Here is a 24,327-nt window from a genome sequence, read left to right as displayed (position 1 = left end):
CCTAAAAGATAATGCTGTTAAAGTGCCACACTCAATATGCCAGCAAATTTGGAAAATTCAACAGTGTCAACAGGACCTGAAAAGGTCAGTTTTCATTCCAATCCCAAAGAAAGGCAATGCCAAAGAATGTTCTTATCCTGAAGAGATTGTTAAACATTTAAATAAGACATTCCTCATAAAAGTTTCAGCAACATAGAGTTAAAACAGCCTATACAATCACTATTCTTGTTACACTTTTGTAAATAGCCAGGACAATTTTATTGAATCTAGATTTATTGTGCAAACAAATTAATCTTAATTTGGCTGGTCTTTGGTAGAAATAAGGATTATTTTACAGAAAAATGTTATGTTTCAATAGCACACCTCTGTGGATATTAGATTCCACTGTTGTTCATTGTCTTTGAGATTTTGTTGTTTACTTGTAAAGCGTCCTGGATCCTGAATTTATCAGGTTTCCTCCAAGTCTGCCTACACATCTCCAAACTAGTGTTTTCAATTCTCTCCTATCTTTTTAACTTGGAATAACTGAAAATTAAAACTATCCTTTTCCCTGAAGCTCTGCAAACTGATGCTGGACAGCTTGACATAAACAATGGTGAAATCACCACAGTCGTTCATCAGCACAGTCTGCTTTGTGCCTGCTGCTGTATTAGCCACTCAGAAGTTTACTAGGCTACTGAAACAGGGAAGGCAAAATCTGACTCCATGTTTGATTTCTTTCTTATAATTTAACCTTTGCTTTTGTTGCTATACTAGAAGGATGCTGTCTCTAGCTGCAAGCATACACAATGGCCTGCCCTTGGGTATCTGCCCCCCTGCCTGGATATTAAACTAAAGAGTCTTTGTTCAAGTCATAGGGAAATACCCTGACCACCTGTGAATGGTTGCAGAAAAGAGAAATTAACACATTTCCTTCCCAAGGCTGGCCAAACCAGGAGATATTTTGCAAGAAGTATGGCCTTTTTACTTCCTTACCTTCTTCCCCTCTCATTTATGTAAAAGACATTAGCACCCGGACTCTGATAAGAAGATACTCTAGGACTTTAGAGCATCATCTTCTGGGACACCCTGGATTTGAACCAAGTCTCTATTCCTTGCCTCAACACCTCATCTCCTGATTATTAGCTTGCTATATGTGAAGTAGACCAGGGTTGAACTCGGTGAAAATAACTCCATGATATCAGAGACATTCAAAATACAAATCAGGAAAATCTATCAGATTGACACTGCCTGCTCTCACTTCATCTGAAGGTCCTTTGAGCCTGACATCTAGAAATCTATACTGGCAGCTCTTAGGACTCAGACCCTGGGTTTATAATTTACTTTAATCATTAACTCTTGCTTTTCTTTTGTTTTCATATACATGTTTCTTATTAAATACCCACATTTTCAAGACCACATGAACAACCACCTCCTGAAGTAAGACGCACTGTTTAACCGAGCTGAACTAGTCTCAGTATTGAGGTGGTTTAATATTATGGGAGTATCTGTAAACTTAGCTTCTGGACTATGAAATTTCTTGTGAGAAACATTCAATTTTCAAAATTTGCCACAGGGGAATATGTCTTTTTGGTATGAGGATTATTTTAAGCTGGTTATTCTTAAGAAATAGAAGATATTGATGAAGTTATGAAAACTTTTATAAGAGACATTTACAGGTATAAGGGAAATTTATTTTTATAAGGATGTACTGTAATAGGAAGAGGAGGATGGCCTTATCTCTAGAAACTCTTATCAATGCAGAAGACAATGATTTGAATCTACATATCAACCTTGCTCTTCTTTACATAGCTTTTCCTGATAATCTCCCTTAAGTGAACTTCCACTTTCAGCATTCTTTGTCTTTAACTAAAAATGCTATTTAGGTGAGGGCTTAGTCACTTCAGAGTCACTAAGTTTTCTTGGGTCTCTCCCATGTATTCAAGAGGTATATATGCTGTTAATTTTTGTTGTTGTTTTTCTCCTATTAATCTGCTTCACTTAACTATTATGTCAGTTAAATAACCTAGAAGGGAAGAAGAAAACATTTTTATTCTTCAACAAAATTAAATGCAGTTGAAAAAAAAAGTGTGGTCAATGATTCTAGAATTTTATTATAAAGTCCCCATTATAAGTTCTCAGTAGAAATTCATATGGAATTAACTTATTTAAAACCACATATATGTTGATAATTTCCCAACACTGTAGATTCTAGAGTCTTTCCTTGAAAATACTCAACATTTCTATTGTGTGAATAACTCCTGAGTTTAATTCAAAAGTAAATTCAGAAAACACAGACACTTGGGAACCCATTCCTCCCTATGTCAGTGGTGAGTAAATACTAGAATAGGAAACAGAGAGAAATGTGGTGAATTTATGAATTTATTAGGAAATTGAATCAATAATCAGGTAGCTTTATTCATATTGAGATTTCCTAGATTTTGTATGCCAAAAGGCTTAAGTTTCCAAATAACAAACTAGCTTAACCTTACCACTTAAGCACAATGTGAATTTATTTACATGGAAAGAACTGGATCCTCTTAAGTCATTCTTTTATGACATTACATTTTAATCACTAATGCAGTTGGTTTATATTTATTGATGTCCTTTATTTTCTTTAGAAAGTAGACAGAAAGTTAAATATCATCTAAACAAATTAGAGATTAAAAAATTTCCATTTATCCCTTGTTACGGATGTTGGTCTTTAAAAACAATGTGTTTATAAGCATATAAAATAAAATCTTAAATTACCCAATTCTGATCAAATGTGCCATTGATATTTTGGATTAAAAGAGGGACTTTTGGACTTCCCTTGTGGTCTAGTGGTCAGCAATCTGCCTGCCAATGGAGGGGACTTGGGTTTGGTCCCTGGTCTGGGAAGATCCCACATGCGGTGGGGCAAATAAGCCCACATGCCACAACTACTGAAGCCTGCGGTCCGTAGAGCCTGCTCTCTGCACCAAGAGAAGCCTGTGCACCACATTAGAGAGTAGCCCCTCCTCACTAAAACTGGATAATGCCCACACATAGCATTGAAAGCCCATATAGTCATAAATAAATATTTAAAAAACAACAACAACAAAAGACTTTCTAATAGACTAATAGTGACACTAATAGTATCAAATCTTTTCAATTTTAAAGTTTTCCTGTCATTCTTCTTAATTTGCAGACTGAGGTTCTATTTAAACTTTTATCAATAAAAGTGAATAGGCTCTGAATGAGGGGCAAAGTGACTGTGTCATGATCAAGCACATTATCTTTACTTCAAGAAATTTGGATTTTGTTTGGATAAATGCATAACTAATTATTTATTATTTCCTTCCTGTATGCAGATAGTGTAACTGAATAGGACTGTATGGGCCCTTCCTGGGACAGACCCATCCCTTATATCCTTTGCTTTATCTCCTCTCTGAAGTACTCAGATCAAAGTGTCTGATGCACAATTCTGTAGTTTTACACTCCTTTTCCTATTTAGAACCTGTCAGTTGTTTCATGTTACTTTAATTCCCACCAATTACTCTATCAAGAAATGACTTCCACTGGAGTGAAACTTTAATTTTCACTTTTTGCAATTAACATTTTTGCACAGTGGCCACTCAGAACACATTTATGTCATATTGATTAAAATTTGGCCCCAGTTTTAATATTTTGACGATAGTTTGTCAAGATAATAGGTATTTGAGATTTTGAAAAGAGACCTAAATTTTAGAAATTTCTTTTTTTAATGTGTTTTATTTGGGGTTTAGAAAAAAGCAGAGTTTGAAGCATAGATTCATATGCTACTAATTTTAAATAAATGTGATCCCAGGCAACACCAGTTCAGGACAATGAGAGTGAAATCAGATAGGAGGAAAAGATAATGTGAAGATGCTTTATCAAACTAGCTAAAGCAATGTGACTGAAATCTCATAGAATTGTCTTCTGGATAACCACAGAAACTTCATCTTAGAGTATTCATCTGTGGGACCGGAGGCAGGGGCGGGGGGTGGCATTGGCGGAACGTTGGGGAAATTAATGGAAGAGTCTTGTTCAGACTTCAGAGGCAATAACAGACCTTTGAACAGAGATCCTGACAGGAGTTACATGCCAAGCTGCTGACCAGCAGAAATGTAGGTCTTGGGAACCAACAGATAATCAAGGGAATAAGTCAAAGGAAGAGAGTAAGTCATGAAGCTTCCTGGCCTTTGGGAATCTGGCCAGTTCCTAGGGATCAGCAAACATTCTGAGACTTACAACTAGAGGTACAATTTTTTAACATAATAACCGAAGCTGCATCTTTGCATGTAAGTTGATGATTAGCAGTTGGTGTCTTGCCAATAAAAGCCGGACTTCTCTGGATGGCACTCTCAGGTCTCACCTGTGGGGTGGACAAATTACCTGGGACCTCCCTATTGGGAACTCCAGATTGCTGTTCGAGGGACCTTCCAGCATTGCTTGAATCTGGATGTAAGTGTTTCCCCAATTTGGTAATGTTTATTTCATTTCTTCTTATGTTGCCTGTGTATCTTTTAATTGGAGACTCCGATTTGGATCTGAATGTAAGTTTCTCCACATTTTGATGATATATACATTTGTTTCTTGCTAAACTACTTGTGTAGAACTGTTCCCCCAATTTGGTGATTTTTTGTATGTATATATATATATATATATATCTCTTATTATATTACTTGTCCTCTTACTGCAACTTACTATTAATATAATAAATTTCCTTATTTCTTACTGACTAGAATGTAGAATGCTTATCTTGCCAGCGAGTCCTCCTAACTTGAAACCAAAAGTAAATCTTGTAGCAGTCCATAAATCTTTGGCAGAAGGGGCTGGAGATAGTTACCCACTGTTTCGCTTTTTCACTAATCAAAAGAGTCTGTGAAGGATTGTTAAGTCCGTCACACTTCTGAGTTTCGTGTGCACATGTGCTAAACACCCCATACTTTGGAGTCAGCAAAGCAGCCCTTGGGCAGGGAAAACAGGTGGGCAGCTGGGACACAAGGTGAACGGCTGTCATGTTGTACCTCAGGAAGTCTACTGGAGGCTACGTGGACCTGGTTGACTCCATACTAGTTGAAACAAAGGATTCCAAGGGCATCTTCAGTGACATGCAATGGATGTCTGATCCAATGTGCAACATACATGTCTGCTAGGAGACCGAGTCTTCAACAGCAAAAATCTAGGAGGTCCTAAAATCTAGATCTACATTATTATAACTTAGCTCTGCCATATCCAGTACAAGATAGGAACGGAGGGAGGGTGGAAGAGAGGAAGAGGCAGAGAGTGGGAAAGACAGAGTGGTAGAGGAAGAGATTTAATCCTCATTTCCAAACCTGCTCTCTCAGCTTTTCTAATTCCTCTTTAGAGGTAATTACCCACTCTCAGCAATGTAATATATACCCATAAAGGGTATTTTTCACTCTATCACACATAGATTTCCTGCATGCATGTACACAAACACACAAGTGGATTTTACAAAAATAGAATCATGGTGTATGTATTGGTCAGAATTTTGCTGTTTTCTTCAGAGGTTTATTTTGACCCTTTTATTATTACTTGAATAAACCCTAGCAGGAGGGGTAGTGAATGAAACAACCAGATATAGAAAGCTTGCTGAGGGATTCTGGGTAAGGGTAGGACTTCCCCTCTCCTACCCAAGTTGCTATTTTCCAAGAGGTTTTGCCTCTATATCAAAATTAATTTCATCTTTTGAAGTTTCTATGAAGATTGTTAATCAATATAGGCATGTCCCAGATTCAAAGATCACTGCCCATTCACTGCTGTAGGTATTTCACAGATCAGTGCTTATTCTCTTAGTTTTGTTGATACAAACAGGCAGACTGTGTGAAGGAGATAACCAATTTCATGGAAAAGATGTGCAATTGATCAGGCTTTTGACACCCAGGGATAAGATGTCTCATGCAAAAGAATCACAACATATTTGGTGGTGATGACACTGTTACCTGTCTCTACACTTACACTATTAAAAGCTCCCTGCTCCAGCAGAGATCTCAAGAGATAGTTGCAACCATTTGTACTCTGTCCAAAATTTATTTTCATCATCAGTTCACATTGTCTATTTCTGCATAGCAAATTCCCAAAACTTAGTAGAATAAACAACAACCATTTTATTTTGCTTCTATATTTTGTAGGTCAGGAATTTGGACAGCATGCAGTGCAGATGGCTTGTATCTAATCTGAGCTTCCAGGGATCTCAGAAGACTCGAAGAGCCAGGATCTAGTATCATTTGCAAGTTCCTTCTCTAATGAAGTGTGGCATCAGTGCTGGAATGATGTACAGACTGAGCTCAGGATTGTCAATGTTTCATGTGGCCTTTCAGGGAGAAGGGAATCTCAGGATGAGTTGGAGTCCCAAGGGGGATGCATTTGGAGAGGAAGAAGAGTGAGTGCTCCAACAGACCAAGGCAGAAGGGGTCCCAAGGTTCTGATCTGGGCCTCAGAATTCATGCATCATCTCACCTGGTGTGTACTATTTGTTACAGGTAAGTGATAAAGACCAGCCTAGATATCAGGGGAGCATTATTACACCCCTATCTTTGATGGGGGATGAAAAAGTCTCATAGTTTGAGTACATGCAGTGTGAGATGCTTTTGAGGTGATATTGAAAAGTATAATCTATCTGCACCATCCCATAATAATCCACACTCAGTAAACATGGGAAATCATTAGTGAATAATATCATATTCTTAAAGATCTAGAAATTAAAGTGATTTGCTTAAAGTTATACACAGGTCAGGCCCTAGCTAAATAAACAATTGACTTACACTATATCTGTAATACTGTCCCATACATCAAATCAGAGGATACACTTTTTTCACTAAATACTGGTGGAATAATAAGGTTATTTAGTGACCAATATACTTGACCTAGTAATGTCATTTCATGAGTAATGAAACTTCTTTCTCTAACCCTGCAATTAATTTGTGTGTGTGTGTGTGACCTTGAGCAAGTCTCTCCCATCTTGAAGCTTCTGCAGCTGCATTTAATATGCATCTACCCCAAGATGCATTATGAGAGTAAATGTCCTATCATTAAAGCTTTTTAAGAAAATTAAAAAAAAATTAAAAAAAATAAAGCTCTTTAAATGTCTGTCTAGTAATGATGACAATGGTGACGGTGACCAATGATTCTTGTATAAAAATGATTGGAACACTTCTCTTAGAATTTTTTTTTGTGCATGTCATAATTTTCTCTCCACATTTATCAAAGGTGCCAAGAAATTCTCAAGCTGCTTCTGACACTCAACCTGAATTTCCATATGCAAAATAATTATTTTATATGTCAAGAAGGAAAATAAACAGAAGAAGAATAAATGAATAATGACTTTTAAGTAATTGAGTAATATATTCTGCATTGGCTCCTGGGATTGATAAACTGCTCAGTGTTTACCATGTTCAGAAGAACATTTGTCGAAAAAGTAAGAAACTCTAATGGGGATGTCTCATTTTTAAAACAATTGTTACTTATTCCCTAGTATTTATTTGTCCCGGCAATCAAGAGGATTAAAAAAATAAAGATCACAATATACTGTGTTGTGTGTTGTTTAGTTGCTAAGTCATGTCTGACTCTTTTGTGACCCCATGAACTGTGTCCTGTCAGGCCTCTCTGTCCATGGGCTTCCCCAGGCAAAAATACTGGAGTGAGCTGCCATTTCCTTCTTCTGTGAATATTCCTGACTCAGGGATCAAACTCACATCTCTTGCATTGACCGGCAGATTCTTTACCACTGAGCCACCAAAGAAGTCCTGCACTATACTGTACTATTAAATTTAACAATGTTCATTAGAATATGTAAATAAGCTAAATCTGATCCTTTAAAGGTATTATTCCTATTTTTTCAAAAATAAAACTATCTACTCAGTGTTCCTGGCATTTTGTTCAGAAATTACTTCATGAGATCAGTGAAAAAACAAATGCACTTTAACCTTAAAAGTTCCAAAATAAGACGCATTTTTAATTGAAGGTTAATACATTTTCTTCCCTCATTATCCCAATTTGCTAATAACAATATTAACAACAAAAAAGCCAAACCCTATATATTCAATTATAAAGATTTTTGTTTCAAGTGCATGTGCATTACATATCAGCAAGCATCATTTTCATTCTATGGCTATATTACTATTCCATACTTGATGTCTTATTTTTAAATTATTATGAATAGCTATATTCCTCTGTGCTGTACGCCCAGTTGATTATTTATTTCATACATAGTAGCTTGCATCTCTTGATCCTTTATCACTATCCTGTCTTCCTCTTCCCTCTTCCCACTGCTGCAACTACTTTGTTCTCTATATCTATATGAGCAACGCTTAGTAGTGAAATTGATTTTTAACAATGAAAACTCAAAACAAACAGAAGCCCAGCATGTGATGACTTCATGTGGGCATTCTACCAAATATATGTTTGTGTGCATCCTCAGTCACTCGGTTGTGTCTAACTCTTTACAACCCCATGAACTTTAGACCACCAGGCTCCTCTGTCCATGGGATTCTCTAGGCATAAGTACTGGAGTGGATTGACATTTCCTCTTCCAGGAGATCTTCCTGACCCAGGTATCAAATAGTCATCTCCTGCATTTACAGGCAGAATATTTTACCAAATATATAAAGAACATATAAATATATAAAGAATTTTACAAAGAAAATGAATATATAAATGTATATTTATAAATATATAAAGAAGAGCTAATACTATCCTTCTCAAACTCTTCCAAAACACTGTAAAGGAAAGAACACTACCGGAGTAATTTTAAGAGTCTGAAACCAAACACTACAAAACCAGATCCTGATATAAAACTAGACACTACAGAAAATAATATTGTTTCATATTTTATATAATACTTCTGTAACAATTTATAATATAAGAGTTGTTGGAACACAAACTATACTAACACAGCTTTAAGTCTTTTACTTAAAGGAAAACACCATGGATTCATAAAATTTACTGTAAGGATTCATAAAATTTAATGTAAGGTATCTGGTTTTTCCAGTGGTCATGTATGGATGTGAGAGTTGGACTGTGAAGGAAGCTGAGCACTGAAAAATTGATGCTTTTGAACTGTAGTGTTGGAGAAGACTCTTGAGAGTCCCTTGGACTGCAAGGAGATCCAACCAGTCCATCCTAAAGGAGATCAGTCTTGGGTGTTCACTGGAAGGACTGATGCTGAAGCTGAAACTCCAGTACTTTGACCACCTCATGCTAAGAGTTGACTCATTGGAAAATACCCTAAAGCTGGGAGGGATTGGGGGCAGGAGGAAAAGGGGACGACAGAGGATGAGATGGCTGGATGGCATCACTGACTCTATGGACATGAGTTTGAGTAATCTCCGGGAGTTGGTGATGGACAGGGAGGCCTGGCATGCTGCGATTCATGGGCTTTCAAAGAGTCAGACATGACTGAGTGACTGAACTGAACTGAACTAACCATCACATGATGGTGCCTTAGAATCTTATGGCATCATTCTCCACAGAAACTGAAAAAGCTTTCAATTACATGATCTCATTAAAGCCATCATATTCTTTGAGTTGGGAAGAAACAGATTATTTCCTTCATTTAACATAAGAAAATGTGTAGCGTAGAGATGTAATGACCTTATGGTGATGGATCATGACAAGAAGGAAAGGCTGGATCTGGATTTCAGTATAGATTCCACTGCTTCCTGTTTGAACAGTTAATGCAAACTCTGGACCCTGAGTCTTTCATCCTCTTGACTCTAACTTGGAGGTAGGGTTAGTTATAGAATCTGAGGTATCTCTGCAGCTCCATTCTTACTTTAGTGTACCCAGTAAATACTTGTTGAATATACAAGTGTGTGAGCTAATAAACAACTGAGCAAATGAAAACACTGAGACTAAAATTCATCACGGGGACTAATGAGCACCTGCTGTAGGGGATGAGTAGTGCTCTGTGGCATCTAGATGGGAAGGAGCTCAAAGAGGGTACCTGTGTACCTAGAGGTGATTCACTTTGCTGTACAGAAAGAAACTAAGAAAACATTAGAAAGTAACTATACTCCAATAAACCTTTTTTTTTTTTAATCAGCATGGTTAGTTTTTGGCCTTTTCCTTTATCTTCAGGTTTTATAAGTAAAAAAATTTATGCTTAAAATTTCATCAGCAGAATAAAAGCTATACTATTAATAATATAACAAAACCAAGTAGTAATTAAAATTAAATTAAAATAATTAAAATTAAGACAGTCAATAATTATTTCAAAGTAAATTAAAGTTACCAGCTATTCTTAAGAATTTGAAACACACATACACAAATGGCTAACTGTATGTCTTGGGAACTAAAAATCTAAGGATGTTCAATATTTATTTTATGCCAAAATCCTAATGCAAACATTTTGTGGCAAAGGTCCTAATTAAAAGCTTAAACTATAGAATATATTTGGAATACTGACAGAAATGACCCTATTTAAAGGGCAGAATCTGTTTTGACTAAGTGAATCACTGAAAAGTATGTTTAAAAAGTTCTCAAAAATTCATAATTTCATCTGTTAGACAACAAATGTTAAGTGCATTTATTATAACCTTTTTGCATCATATAAAACATCCTGAGAATAGTTCATTCTAAATAAGTTTGTTGTCTCTTTAAAAATCACATAACCTATTTTCATCAAACATGTAAAAAATATTTTAGTGAAGTTGTTAAGAACTTAAATGACTGTTAAAATATTATTGAATATTTATGACAACAAAATCTGGAAAATTTTTTAATTTGAGTTATTTAATAAGCACTTTTAGTAAGGTGGTTTTTCCCATTCAGTAATATACATCATAGGAGAGAATATGTCTTAATGGATGATAAAAAGTTGTTAAGAATTTAAACGACTGTTAAAATATTATTGAATATTTATGACAACAAAATCTGGAAAATCCCAGTTCCACAAGATATTTATGCAGAAATAAATATTGTTCATGAATTAAAAATTATCATCCATTAAGACATTCTCTCCTATGATGTATATTACTGAATGGGAAACACCACCTTACTAAAAGTGCTTATTAAATAACTCAAATTAAAACATTTTAACTTGAGATATTTAGTTTAAAAGAAACACTTCTAGGAGGGAGGAGCCAAGATGGTGGAGGAATAGGATGGGGAGACCATATTCTCCCCTACAAATTCATTGAAAGAACATTTGAACACTGAGCAAACTTCACAAAACAACTTCTGACCACTAGCAGAAGACACCAGGCGCCCAGAAAAGCAGCCCGTCGTCTTCAAAAGGAGGTAGGACAAAATATAAAAGATAAAAAGAGAGAAAAAAGAGCTAGGGATAGAGACCCATCCCGGGAAGGGAGTCATAATAGAGGAAGTTTCCAAACACCAGGAAACCCTCTCACGGGCCGGTGTGGGGGAAGTTTTTGAATCTCAGAGGGCAACCTAACTGGGAGGAAAAATAAATAAAACCCAGAGATTACATGCCTAAGAGCAACTCCCAGCAGAAAAGTACCCCAGACTCCCGAATGTGCCACCAGCAAGTGGGGGCCTAATGGAAAGCAGGCGGCATTGCTTAGGGTAAGGACTGGGCCCGAATGCCCTGAGGGCAATCGGAGGCAACTAACATGAGATAGCAACTTAAATTGTGGCATAGCAAGAGAGAGAGAGAAAATTAACCGGCCTGAACACCCTGCCGGCCATTTGCAGAACAAAGGGACTGAGCAATCCCAGAGAAGAGCTAGCTGGCTGTGGACCAGCCCATCCCCGCTGGAGGTAGGAGGCAGGGGGAGGGTAAAGGGGCAAACTCGGCCCCAGAGATGGCACCCCTACCAAACCGCAAACAGGCCTCCAGTTTCTAACCAAAGATTTCCTGAGATTCTGGATGGTTGACATCCACCGGGAGGGTCGCGGCTAGAGGCCAGCTCCCAAGAATAGACACAAGGCACGCGCACCCAACTGGCATGTGTGGAAACTGAGGCTGGGACCACGGAGGGGAGAAAGTGCACCACACCTGGGGAGGGTATGCCCGGCAAGCTCCGGGCTGCCTGAGCTGCTCGGGCGGGGAAGGCACAAAACTCAGGCCCAACCGAGTCCGCGCTTTTGTGGAATACCTGAAAACTGGAACTGCACGCAACGCAGGGCCCGCTCCATATAGAGTAGCCGGGCACCTGAGCAGTGTAGACAGGGAGAGCACACACCCATGAGCGGAGGCAAACCCAGTGTGGCTGGAACACTGTGAGTGCTACCCACACACTCCAGCGATATCTGCCTGCAGCGCACCTCCCGCCCTGCAGTGGGACTGAACAAGTGAACCTAAACAAGAAACCACCTACACCCGCCTGTGTTGGGGAGGAAATTAGACACTGAAGAGACTGGCAAACAGAACCCAAATAAACAAAGGGAACTGCTTTAGAAGGGACCAGTGCAACAGATTAAAATCCCTGTAGATAACACTGACTACACCAGAAGGGGCCTATAGATACCGAGAATTGTAAGCTAGAACAAGGAGCTATCTGAAAATGAACTGAACCCACACTGACCGCAACAGCGCTAGAGAAATTCCTAGATATATTTTTACTTTTTTTTTTAATTAAAAAAACAATTTTCTTTTCTTTTTTTTTTTTTTTAATTTTTTCTCTTTTACTTTCTTTTAAAATTCCCTATTACTCCCCCATTCTCCTTAACTTTCATTTACATTTTCATATATTTTAACTATTTTTTTTAATTAGGAAAAAAATTTTTTTCTTGTTTTATTTTTTCTCTCTTATTTTCTTCTAAAGTCCTCTATTACTCCTTAATTTTTCTTTTCATTTCACTATAACCTTGCACAAAAAAAAGAGAAGCCATATTTTTAAACTGAACTTCATATATATTTCTAAAATTTTTTGTTTTTGTGTTCATTTTTAATATTGTATTTTTAAGAGTCTAACCTCTACTCTAGATTTTTAATCTTTGTTTTTCAGTATTTGATATCAATTTTGGACATTTAAGAATCCAATATTCAGTACCCATTTTTACTCAGGAGTGTGTTGATTACTCTCTCCCACTTTTGACTCTCCATTTTCTACCTCAGAAAACCTCTATTTCCTTCCCTCCCCCTCTCTTCCCAGTCCAATTCTGTGAATCACTGTGGATATCTGGGCTACGGAGAACACTTTGGGAACAGAGAACTGCGTAGGTCTGTCTCTCTCCTCTTGAATCCCCCTGTTTCTCCTCCTGCTCATCTCTATCTCCCTCCTCCCTCTCCTCTTCTTCATGTAACTCTGTGAAACTCTCTGGTCCCTCACAGTGGATAATCTTATCACCATTAACCTAGAAGTTTTATTATCAGTGAATAGTTGAAGAATTCTTGCAACTACTGGAAGAATAAAACAAATCCAGAGGCAGGAGACTTAAGCCCAAAACCTGAGAACACCAGAAAACTCCTGACTACACGGAACATCAAGTAATAAGAGACCATCCAAAAGCCTCCATATCTATACTGAAACCAACCACTACCCAAGAGCCAGTAAGTTTTAGAGCAAGACATACCACGCAAATTCTCCAGCAATGCAGGAACATAGCCCAGACAGTCAACATACAGGCTACTCAAAGTCACACCTAACACATAGACCCATCTTAAAACTCATTACTGGACACTCCATTGTACTCCAGACAGAAGAAACCCACTTCCCTGCACCAGAACACTGACACAAGCTTCCCTAACCAGGAAACCATGACAAGCCAATCGCCTAACCCCACCCACTGGGTGAAAACTCCACATTAAAAAGGAACCACACACCACCAGAATACAGAAACCCCACTCCAGACACAGCAATCTAAACAAGATGAAAAGGCAGAGAAATACCCAACAGGTAAAGGAACATGAAAAAGGCCAACCAAGTCAAACAAAAGAGGAGGAGATAGGGAATCTACCTGAAAAAGAATTTTAAATAATGATAATAAAAATGATCCAAAATCTTGAAAACAAAATGTAGTTACAGATAAATAGCCTGGAGACAAAGATTGAGAAGATGCAAGAAATGTTTAATAAGGACCTAGAAGAAATAAAAAAGAGTCAATTAAAAATGAATAATGCAATAAATGAGATCAAAAACACTCTGGAAGGAAGCAACAGTAGAATAACGGAGACAGGAGATAGGATAAGTGGGGTAGAAGATAAAATGGTGGAAATAAATGAAGCAGAGAGGAAAAAAGAATCAAAAGAAATGAGGACAACCTCAGGGACCTCTGGGACAATGTGAAACGCACCAACATTCGAATCATAGGAGTCCCAGAAGTAGAAAACAAAAAGAAAGGCCATGAGAAAATACTCGAGGAGATAATAGCTGAAAACTTCCCTAAAATGGGGAAGGAAATAGCCACCCAAGCCCAAGAAACCCAGAGCATCCCAAACAGGATAAATCCAAGGCGAAACACCCCAAGACACATACTAGTCAAATTAACAAAGATCAAACACAAAGAAGAAATATTAAAAGGAGCAAGGGAGAAACAAAAAATAACACACAAAGGGATTCCCATAAGGATAACAGCTGATTTATCATTAGAAACCCTTCAGGCCAGAAGGGAATGGCAGGACATACTTCAAGTAATGAAAGAGAATAATCTACAACCTAGATTACTGTACCCAGCAAGGATCTCATTCATATATGAAGGAGAATTCAAAAGCTTTACAGACAAGCAAAAGCTGAGAGAATTCAGCACCACTAAACCAGCTCTTCAACAAATGCTAAAGGATCTTCTCTAGACAGGAAATGCAGAAAGGTTGTATAAATGTGAACCCAAAACAACAAAGTAAATGGCAACGGGACCATACCTATCAATAATTGCCTTAAATGTAAGTGGGTTGAATGCCCCAACCAAAAGACAAAGACTCGCTGAATGGATACACTATCTACAAGAGACCCACGTCAAAACAAGGGACACATACAGACAAAAAGTGAAGGGCTGGAAAAAAATATTTCACGCAAACAGAGACCAAAAGAAAGCAGGAGTCGCAATACTCATATCAGATAAAATAGAGTTTCAAATAAAGGCTGTGAAAAGAGACAAAGAAGGACACTACATAATGATCAAAGGATCAATCCAAGAAGAAGATATAACAATTATAAATATATATGCACCCAACATAGGAGCACCACAATATGTAAGGCAAATGCTAACGAGTATGAAAGAGGAAATTAATAGTAACACAATAATAGTGGGCAACTTTAATACCCCACTCACAACTATAGACAGATCAACTAAACAGAAAATTAACAAAGAAACACAAACTTTAAATGACACAATGGACCAGCTAGGCCTAGTTGATATCTATAGGACTTATCACTCCAAAACAATCAACTTCACCTTTTTCTCAAGTGCACACGGAACCTTCTCCAGAATAGATGACATCCTTGGCCGTAAATCTAGCCTTGATAAATTAAAAGAAAATTGAAATCATTCCAGTCATCTTTTCTGACCACAGTGCAATAAGATTAGATCTCAATTACAGGAAAAAAAAAAAAAATTAACATTTCAAATATATGAAGGCTAAATAACACACTTCTGAATAACCAACAAACCAAAGAAGAAATCAAAAAAGCAATCAAAATATGCATAGAAACGAATGAAAATGAAAACACAACAACACAAAATCTATGGGACACTGTAAAAGCAGTGCTAAGGGGAAGGTTCATAGCATTACAGGCTTACATCAAGAAACAAGAAAAAAGTCAAATAAATAACCTAACTCTACACCTAAAGCAATTAGAGAAGGAAGAAATTAAGAACCCCAGGTTAGTAGAAGGAAAGAAATCTTAAAAATTAGGGCAGAAATAAATGCAGAAGAAACTAAAGAGACCATAGCAAAAATCAACAAAGCTAAAAGCTGGTTTTTTGAAAAAAAATAAACAAAAGTGACAAAACGTTAGCAAGACTCATTAAGAAACAAAGGGAGAAGAACCAAATTAACCAAATTAGAAACGAAAACGGAGAGATCACAACAGACAACACTGAAATACAAAGGATCATAAGAGACTACTACCAGCAGCTCTATGCCAATAAAATGGACAACTTGGAAGAAATGGACAAATTCTTAGAAAAGTATAACTTTCCAAAACTGAACCAGAAAGAAATAGAAGATCTTAACAGACCCATCACAAGCAAGGAAATTGAAACTATAATCAGAAATCTTCCAGCAAACAAAAGCCCAGGACCTGATGGCTTCACAGCTGAATTCTACCAAAAATTTAGAGAAGAGCTAACACCTATCTTACTCAAACTCTTCCAGAAAATTGCAGAAGAAGGTAAATTTCTAAACTCATTCTATGAGGCCACCATCACCCTCATTCCAAAACCAGACAAAGATGCAACAGAAAAAGAAAACTACAGGCCAATATCACTGATGAACATAGATGCAAAAATCCTTAACAAAATTCTAGCAAACAGAATCCAACAACATATTAAAAAGACCATACATCATGACCAAGTAGACGTTATCCCAGGAATGCAAGGATTCTTTAATATCCGCAAATGAATCATTGTAATACACCAAATTAACAAATTGAAAGATAAAAACCATATGATTATCTCAATAGATGCAGAAAAAGCCTTTGACAAAATTCAACATTCTTTTATGATAAAAACTCTCCAGAAAGCAGGAATAGAGGGAACATACCTCAACATAATAAAAACTATATGTGACAAACCCACAGGAAGCATTACCCTCAATGGTGAAAAATTGAGAACATTTCCCCTAAAATCAGGAACAGGACAAGGGTGCCCACTCTTACCACTACTATTCAAAATAGATTTGGAAGTTTTGGCCACAGCAGTCAGAGCAGAAAAAGAAGTAAAAGGAATCCAGATAGGAAAAGAAGTAGTGAAACTCTCGCTATTTGTAGATGACATGACCTTCTACATAGAAAACCCTAAAGACTCTACCAGAAAATTACTAGTGCTAATCAATTAATATAGTAAAGTTGCAGGATATAAAATTAACACACAGAAATCCCTTGCATTCCTATACACTAACAATGAGAAAACAGAAAGAGAAATTAAGGAAACAATACCATTCACCATTGCAACAAAAGGAATACAATACTTAGGAGTATATCTACCTAAAGAAACGAAAGACCTATACATAGAAAGCTATAAAACACTGATGAAAGAAATCAAAGAGGACACAAACACATGGAGAAATATACCATGTTCATGGATTGGAAGAATCAATATTGTCATAGTGACTATATTACCCAAAGCAATCTATAGATTCAATGCAATCCCTATCAAGCTACCAACGGTATTCTTCACAGAACTAGAACAAATAATTTCACAATGTGTATGGAAATACAAAAAACCTCGGATAGCCAAAGTAATCTTGAGAAAGAAGAATGGAACTGGAGGAATCAACCTGCCTGACTTCAGACTATACTACATAGCCACAGTCATCAAGATAGTATGGCACTGGCACAAAGGCAGAAATATAAATCAATGAAACAGAATAGAAAGCCCAGAGGTAAATCCACAAACCTATGGACACCTTATCTTCGACAAAGGAGGCAAGAATATACAATGTAAAAAAGAAAACCTCTTAACAAGTGGTGCTGGGAAAACTGGTCAACCACTTGTAAAAGAATGAAACTAGAACACTTTTTAACACCACACACAAAAATAAACTCGAAATGGATTAAAGATCTATATGTAAGACCAGAAACTATAAAACTCCTAGAGGAGAACATAGGCAAAACACTCTCTGACATAAATAACAGCAGGATCCTCTGTGACCCACCTCCCAGAATATTGGAAATAAAAAAATAAATAAACAAATGGGACCTAATGAAACTTAAAAGCTTTTGCACAACAAAGGAAGCTATAAGCAAGGTGAAAAGACAGCCCTCAGGCTGGGAGAAAATAATAGCAAATGAAGCAACAGACAGAGGATTAATCTGAAAAATATACAAGCAACTCCTGCAGCTCAATTCCAGAAAAATAAATGACCCAATCAAAAAATGGGCCAAAGAACTAAACAGACATTTCTCTAAAGAAGACATACAGATGGCTAACAAACACATGAAAAGATGCTCAACATCACTCATTATCAGAGAAATGCAAATCAAAACCATAATGAGTTACCATTACATGCAAGTCAGGATGGCTGCTATCCAAAAGTCTACAAGCAATAAATGCTGGAGAGGGTGTGCAGAAAAGGGAACCCTCTTTCACTGTTGGTGGGAATGCAAACTAGTACAGCCACTAAGGAGAACAGTGTGGAGATTTCTTAAAAAACAAAAAAACTGGAATTAGAACTGTCATATGACCCAGCAATCCCACTTCTGGGCATACACACCGAGGAAACCAGATCTGAAAGAGACACGTGTACCCCAATGTTCATCGCAGCACTGTTTATAATAGCCAGGACATGGAAGCAACCTAGATGCCCACCAGCAGACGAATGTTTAAGGAAGCTGTGGTACATATACACCGTGGAATATTACTCAGCCATTAAAAAAAAAATTCATTTGAATCAAATGAGATGGATGAAACTGGAGCCCATTATACAGAGTGTAGTAAGCCAGAAAGATAGACCAATACAGTATACTAACGCATATATATGGAATTTACCAAGATTGTAACGATAATCCTATATGCAAAACAGAAAAAGAGACAGTGATGTACAGAACAGACTTTTGAACTCTGTCGGAGAAGGCAAGGGTGGGATGTTTCGAGAGAACAGCATCGAAACATGTATATTATCTAGGGTGAAACAGATCACCAGGCCAGGCTGGATGCATGAGACAAGTGCTCCAGCCTGATGCACTGGGAAGACACAGAGGGATCAGGTAGAGAGGGAGGTGGGAGGGGGGATCGGGATGGGGAATACATGTAAATCCATGGCTGATTCATGTCAATGTATGACAAAAACCACTACAATATCGCAAAGTAATTAGCCTCCAACTAATAAAAATAAATGGAAAAACAAAATAAAAGAAACTAATTCTAATATTTTTAACTTAACTCTGAAGTTTTAAGATCCAACTGGCTTAGTACTTCTTAGTGGAAATTCAAAACCACAGTAAAAATAAATTGATTTGGAGTCTCAAAGCATTTCATAAGCAATGAGTGGAAAAATTGGGACAATTCTCATATGACAGAAAATCTACTATTAATAAAGATTGCACACTTTTTATAACTATATTCATCAATTTTTCTCACAGATTTTCTTAAATCCTTTTGGGAATCACATGAATGATAACTAAATCAATACATATCCATTTATTTATCCAACACATATTTATGAAGTATTATTGGAAGAGTTTTGTTACTTTTGAGTGAATTCCAAGCTGAAGATATGGATTCTGCCATCAAGAAGCTTATGGGGAGAAAGGCCATATAGCTAAAATAAAGCAGAAAGTGGTGAAACATACAGATGAAGTAAAAATTTGTATTAATAAATAATGGGATTACTGCAACAAAGTGGGACCTGAGCCATACTTGTGAAATGTGGCTATCATTTTGGCCACAGGGCATCCAGAGAAAGATGCTGTGAGGTTATGGGGAGCATAAACAGAGACCAAGAAAAGGTATCACATGGTGCATTCATGCAATCAGAACAGCTTCATGTAACAGGAGGAAAGTGTTGCAAAGAGGACGGTAAAGACATTGTGGGAAATGCCCCAGCACCCACGATTGAGGGTCCTACATCTAAAACAATGCAAATTGCACTTTATCTTGTAGGTATTCACAATATAATCCCATGAAAAATTACTAGTAAAGAAGGAAGGACACACAGAATTGTATTTCAGAAGTTTTCTGTAACAAGCTATAAAAACTAAATCAGGAAGGAACACAGTAAAAGCTAACTATGAAATCACCCAGGCAATAATAGATACAGACCCAGAGTATAGACTTGGGATCAAAGAAAAACAAATTGGTGGGATTTCATGGATTTGATGTAGAAGGCAAAGAAAAGGAAAAAGTGAAAAATGTGATTTGGTGAGTGGGTGGTAGTTCAACTGACAGAAATGGAAAACTCTCTGAGTGGGGAGGTCAGGGAGGGAAGAGTTGACCATAAGAGCAAACTATTACTGGGTACCTCCAGACACATCCCCAAGCATATCTCTGGTGTTACCTCTTTCAGCTGGCTGGGGAAGCTGAGACTGTTAAGGTGACTTGCCCAAGATCACTCAGTGTGGGAGTGACAGATCTAGGAAGGGCCAGGTAGTCAGCTTGGGTCCTGCATTAGACTGAATTAGAAGAACAGATGTAAAGTTTAGGGGATAAAATTGAGTACTGAGTTTGGAGTTCCAGGGAAAGAGCTGATGAAGACAAAATGTAAGTGAATCATAGAGTAAAAGTCATTTAGTTACTGCACATTAATGGTATGTGTGTGCATGCTGTCACTTCAGTCAGATCTGACTCTTTGTGACCATATGAACTGTAACCCATCAGGCTCCTCTATGGGATTCTCTAGGCAAGAATACTGGTGTAAGATGGTGGAGGAGTAGGTGGATGCGGAGCACATCTCTTTCCACAGATGCATCAGGAACACATCTTCAGATACAGAAGTGCTTGCAGAACACCAGCTGCGAGCAGACAGGATTACCTGACCACTGGAAAAGAATATATAGAACCATGCAAAACTCAGTAGGGGAGGGAACCAGGAGTAAAAACAGGAGAGTTAGTAGGACTGGCCCTACCTTCGGTGGATGAGGGAACTGAAGCAGGGGCCCAATCCCATATCGGGGCCATTGTTTCAGTCAAGGAGAAACATTTAGGACTGAAAGTGAAACATCTGGCCTGTGACAGCCTAAATGGAGTGAGTATCACACAGATAATCCTTGCCACAGCTATATGTACCCTGGGAAGGGACGCGTGTCCCCTAGAAGGCACACTGACTGGGAGCTTCAGCATAGGGATTTTGGAACAATCCGAAGGCAAGGTCTGATGTTGACTGTGGGGAGGCAGCCCGAGGGGGTGTGAGGGAGGACATTATGGTAGGAAATGCCCCTGGAGGAGAGCCAGGCAACCACTGGAGCAAGGCGATGCTGCTGAGTCATGCGTAGGGGGTGCAGCCATCACCTGTCACATGCCATCACCTGCTGCTGAACAATAGAGAGGCTGGGTCTTCAAGCACCTGAGGCAAACCGCAGGAAAGGTGTCCCTGTAAGTGCCTGACGTGCTGAACACCAGAGAGGACCCCAGCCAGGGGGGCCTCTTTATGTGCCTGATGTGCCAAGCAACAGAGAAGGACCCTGGGCAGGGGAGACCTCTAAGCGCCTGAGTGGGTGGAACCGTGGAGAAGGACTAGCCTAAGAGGCTAGTCAGGGGTCCCTGCCGCCCAAGCAGCTGCACCACCTTCATGCTCAATCCTCACTGGGACAGAGCTGCCACAGGCTAGAAAAGGTCCCGTGTCTGCCCATGTGGGAGCACTTCAGCTGTGTCCACCTCTTATGACCCTGTGGACTGTGACTTGCCAGGCTTCTCTATCCAGGGGATTTTCCAGGCAAGAATACTGGAATGGGTTGCCATACCCTTCTAGAGCACTATATTTCCTGCTGCCCTAGATGCCAACTCCCCAGAGTCGCTGGTGCCACCAGGGCCCTTGCAAACCAAGCAGCTGCTCCACCTCCTCCTCTGGCGCTCACTGGGGCAGACTTACGTTCTCCAGGACTTACGTCCTCCAGGACAGCCTCCGAGCAAACCCTGTGGACGTCCAACATGAAGAGGTGGAAACAAAACCACAGTTGAAACCCAGGGGCAGTGTGGATAAGGAAGAGGACTCAAAATCTTCCCACAAGTTGTACAAGTGGCAGATTAAATCCATATGATCAATGAGGCAGACTCTGTGTCTACAGAATATATGAAAGAACATTGAGAGTTCTCACAAAAGAAAATGCAGTAGTTCTGACAGCTGTGGAGGCAAGAATACACAGGAGCAGGACCAGATTAGAGTCTGAGCTGCCCCCAAACAGGTCCAGAGACAAATGTAGTGTTGGAGGGCATCCTAGGGAAGTGAGGTGGACTGTGACTTCCAGCGAGGGCAAGGACGCTAACAGCAGAGACTCAAGAAAAACATTTATTATTCTTATATGTTGACTTATTCTGTAGTTTCTTCTGGATTTTTTTTTTTCTATTTTTCCTTGTCCCTCCCCTCTGTTGTTGTAGTTGTCTATTTTATTAGTGCTATTAAATCTATTGAAGCTTTTGAAAATTGTTTTTCTTTAATCACACTTTTTATTTCTCATATACTTCTGACTCTTTGTTAACCTTTTGAGGATCTGTGGGTTTTTCTTTTTTCTATTTTTTTTTTTTCTTTTTTACCTCTCTCTTTGTTATTAATCTTAATTTTTAAATTTTCAAAATTTATTATCTTTTTCTACATTTATCCCTTTGTTTGCTTTTCCTACTGTTCTTTTCCCATTGCAGTTAATCCTTAATATATAGAAATTTTCCTTATCTACTTCTATTTAACTTTGCATTTCTATTCTTTTTTTCCTTTCTTTTTCTCACTGTATTTGTTTGTTTTGTTTTTGTTGCTTTATTTCCAAGTTGGTACTTTGCTTTAGTTTTGTTTTACAGTTTTTGTTCTATAGTTACTTTTGTTCTTAACTGGAGGATATAATTTTCAGTTTCCTTTGTTCATGGGGTCAATCTATTTTACTTTTTTTGTTTTTTTTTTTTTTGCATGGTTTTGGTTTAGATTATGGGTGTATCTATTACATTATTTTAGTTATTTCCCTGTTTTATAATTGCCATGTGTCTGGGGTTGCATCTTTTGTTTCCTATTTTTGTATATTTGTATTAACCCATTTAATGCCATAATAAACCACCTGTGGAATCTTCATGCCCAGCCAGAGATCAAGTCCTGAGCCTTCAGAGTGGAAGTGCTGACTCTAAGACTCTACACTACCAGAAAACTCCTAATCCTAGGGAGTATCAAATAGAACTCCCACAAAGGCAACCACTAGTATGCAAAACTGCCAGTAGCACCCTGTGCAGGATGCCTCATTCAAACAACAAACAAGACAAAAATCAAATCCAATCATCAGCAAACAGGATTACCCCCTCACTCAGCTATGCCTATCAGAGGGGGGAAAACAAACAAACAACAACAACAACAAAAAGAAACCCCTCACCTCCTCTGGCCAAAGCAAGCAAAAATCACACCCTACATGAGACTTACACAAACCGCTAGACCAACCTTATGAGGACAGAAATCAAAAGAAAGAAAAAAATCCACCCTTTAAGCTTGGGAAAAGGAGATTTCAAACACAAGAAGATTAAAAAATAAATAAATAATGAAAAGGCAGAGAAATATTGTGCAAATGAAGGAAAATCCTAAAAATGCACAAGCCCAAATAAATGAAAAAGAAACAAGCAAACTACCTGAAAAAGGATTCAGAATAATGATAGTAAAGATGATCCAAAACCTTTCAAATAGAATGGAGAAAAGACAAGAACCAATTAACAAAGATCTCGAAGAATTAAAGAATAAACACATAGAGACAAACAACACAATGACTGCATTTAAAAATATTTTAGAAGGAATCATTAGCAGAATATCTGAATCAAAACAGTAGATCAGTGAGCTGGAAGATAGTGGAATGGTGGAAATAACTGCTGAAGAGCAGAATCAAGTACAAAGAATGAAAATAGCATGATAATCTCAGAGACCTCTGGGACAATATTAAACGCACCAACACTCTAACTATAGGGGTTCCAGAAGAAGAGACAAAGAAAGGGTTTGAGAAAAATTTTAAAGAGATTATAGTTGAAAACTTTTTCCAACATGGGAAAGGAAACAGGTAATCAAGTCCAAGTAATGCAAAGAGTCCCATACAGGATAAACAGAAGGAGAAACATGCCAAGACATGTAAAAATCAAATTCAATTCAATTCAGTCGCTCAGTCATGTCCAACTCAAAAGACTAAACACAAAGGGAAATAAATTAAAAGGGACTTATATAGTCAGGAAATACAAGAGAAGAAAGGTTTACAAAAAGAAATCAAAACGACTAAGAAAATGGCAATAGGAACATATATACCAATAATTACTTTATATGTAGATGGATTAAATGCTGCAACCAAAATACAGAGGCTGGCAGAAGGGATTAAAAAAAAAAAAAAAATCCATATATATGCTGTCAACAAGAAACCCACTTCAGACCTAAAGATACATATAGACTGGAAGTGAGAGGATGGAAAATATATTCCATGCAAATGGAAATCAAAAGACAGCTGGAGTAGGAATCCTCCTATCAGACAAAACAATTGTAAATATCTATGCATTCAACATAGGGACACCTCAATATGTAAGACAAACACTAACAGACAAAAAAGGAGAAACCGAAAGTAACCCAATAATAGAAGGAAACTTTAACAACCCACATACACCAATGGACCGACCATC

Source organism: Muntiacus reevesi, chromosome 16 (genome assembly GCF_963930625.1).
Source record: "Muntiacus reevesi chromosome 16, mMunRee1.1, whole genome shotgun sequence".
Classification (NCBI taxonomy): Eukaryota; Metazoa; Chordata; class Mammalia; order Artiodactyla; family Cervidae; genus Muntiacus; species Muntiacus reevesi.
The sequence above is the reverse complement of the archived record's forward strand: the minus strand, read 5'-3'. Positions refer to the sequence as shown.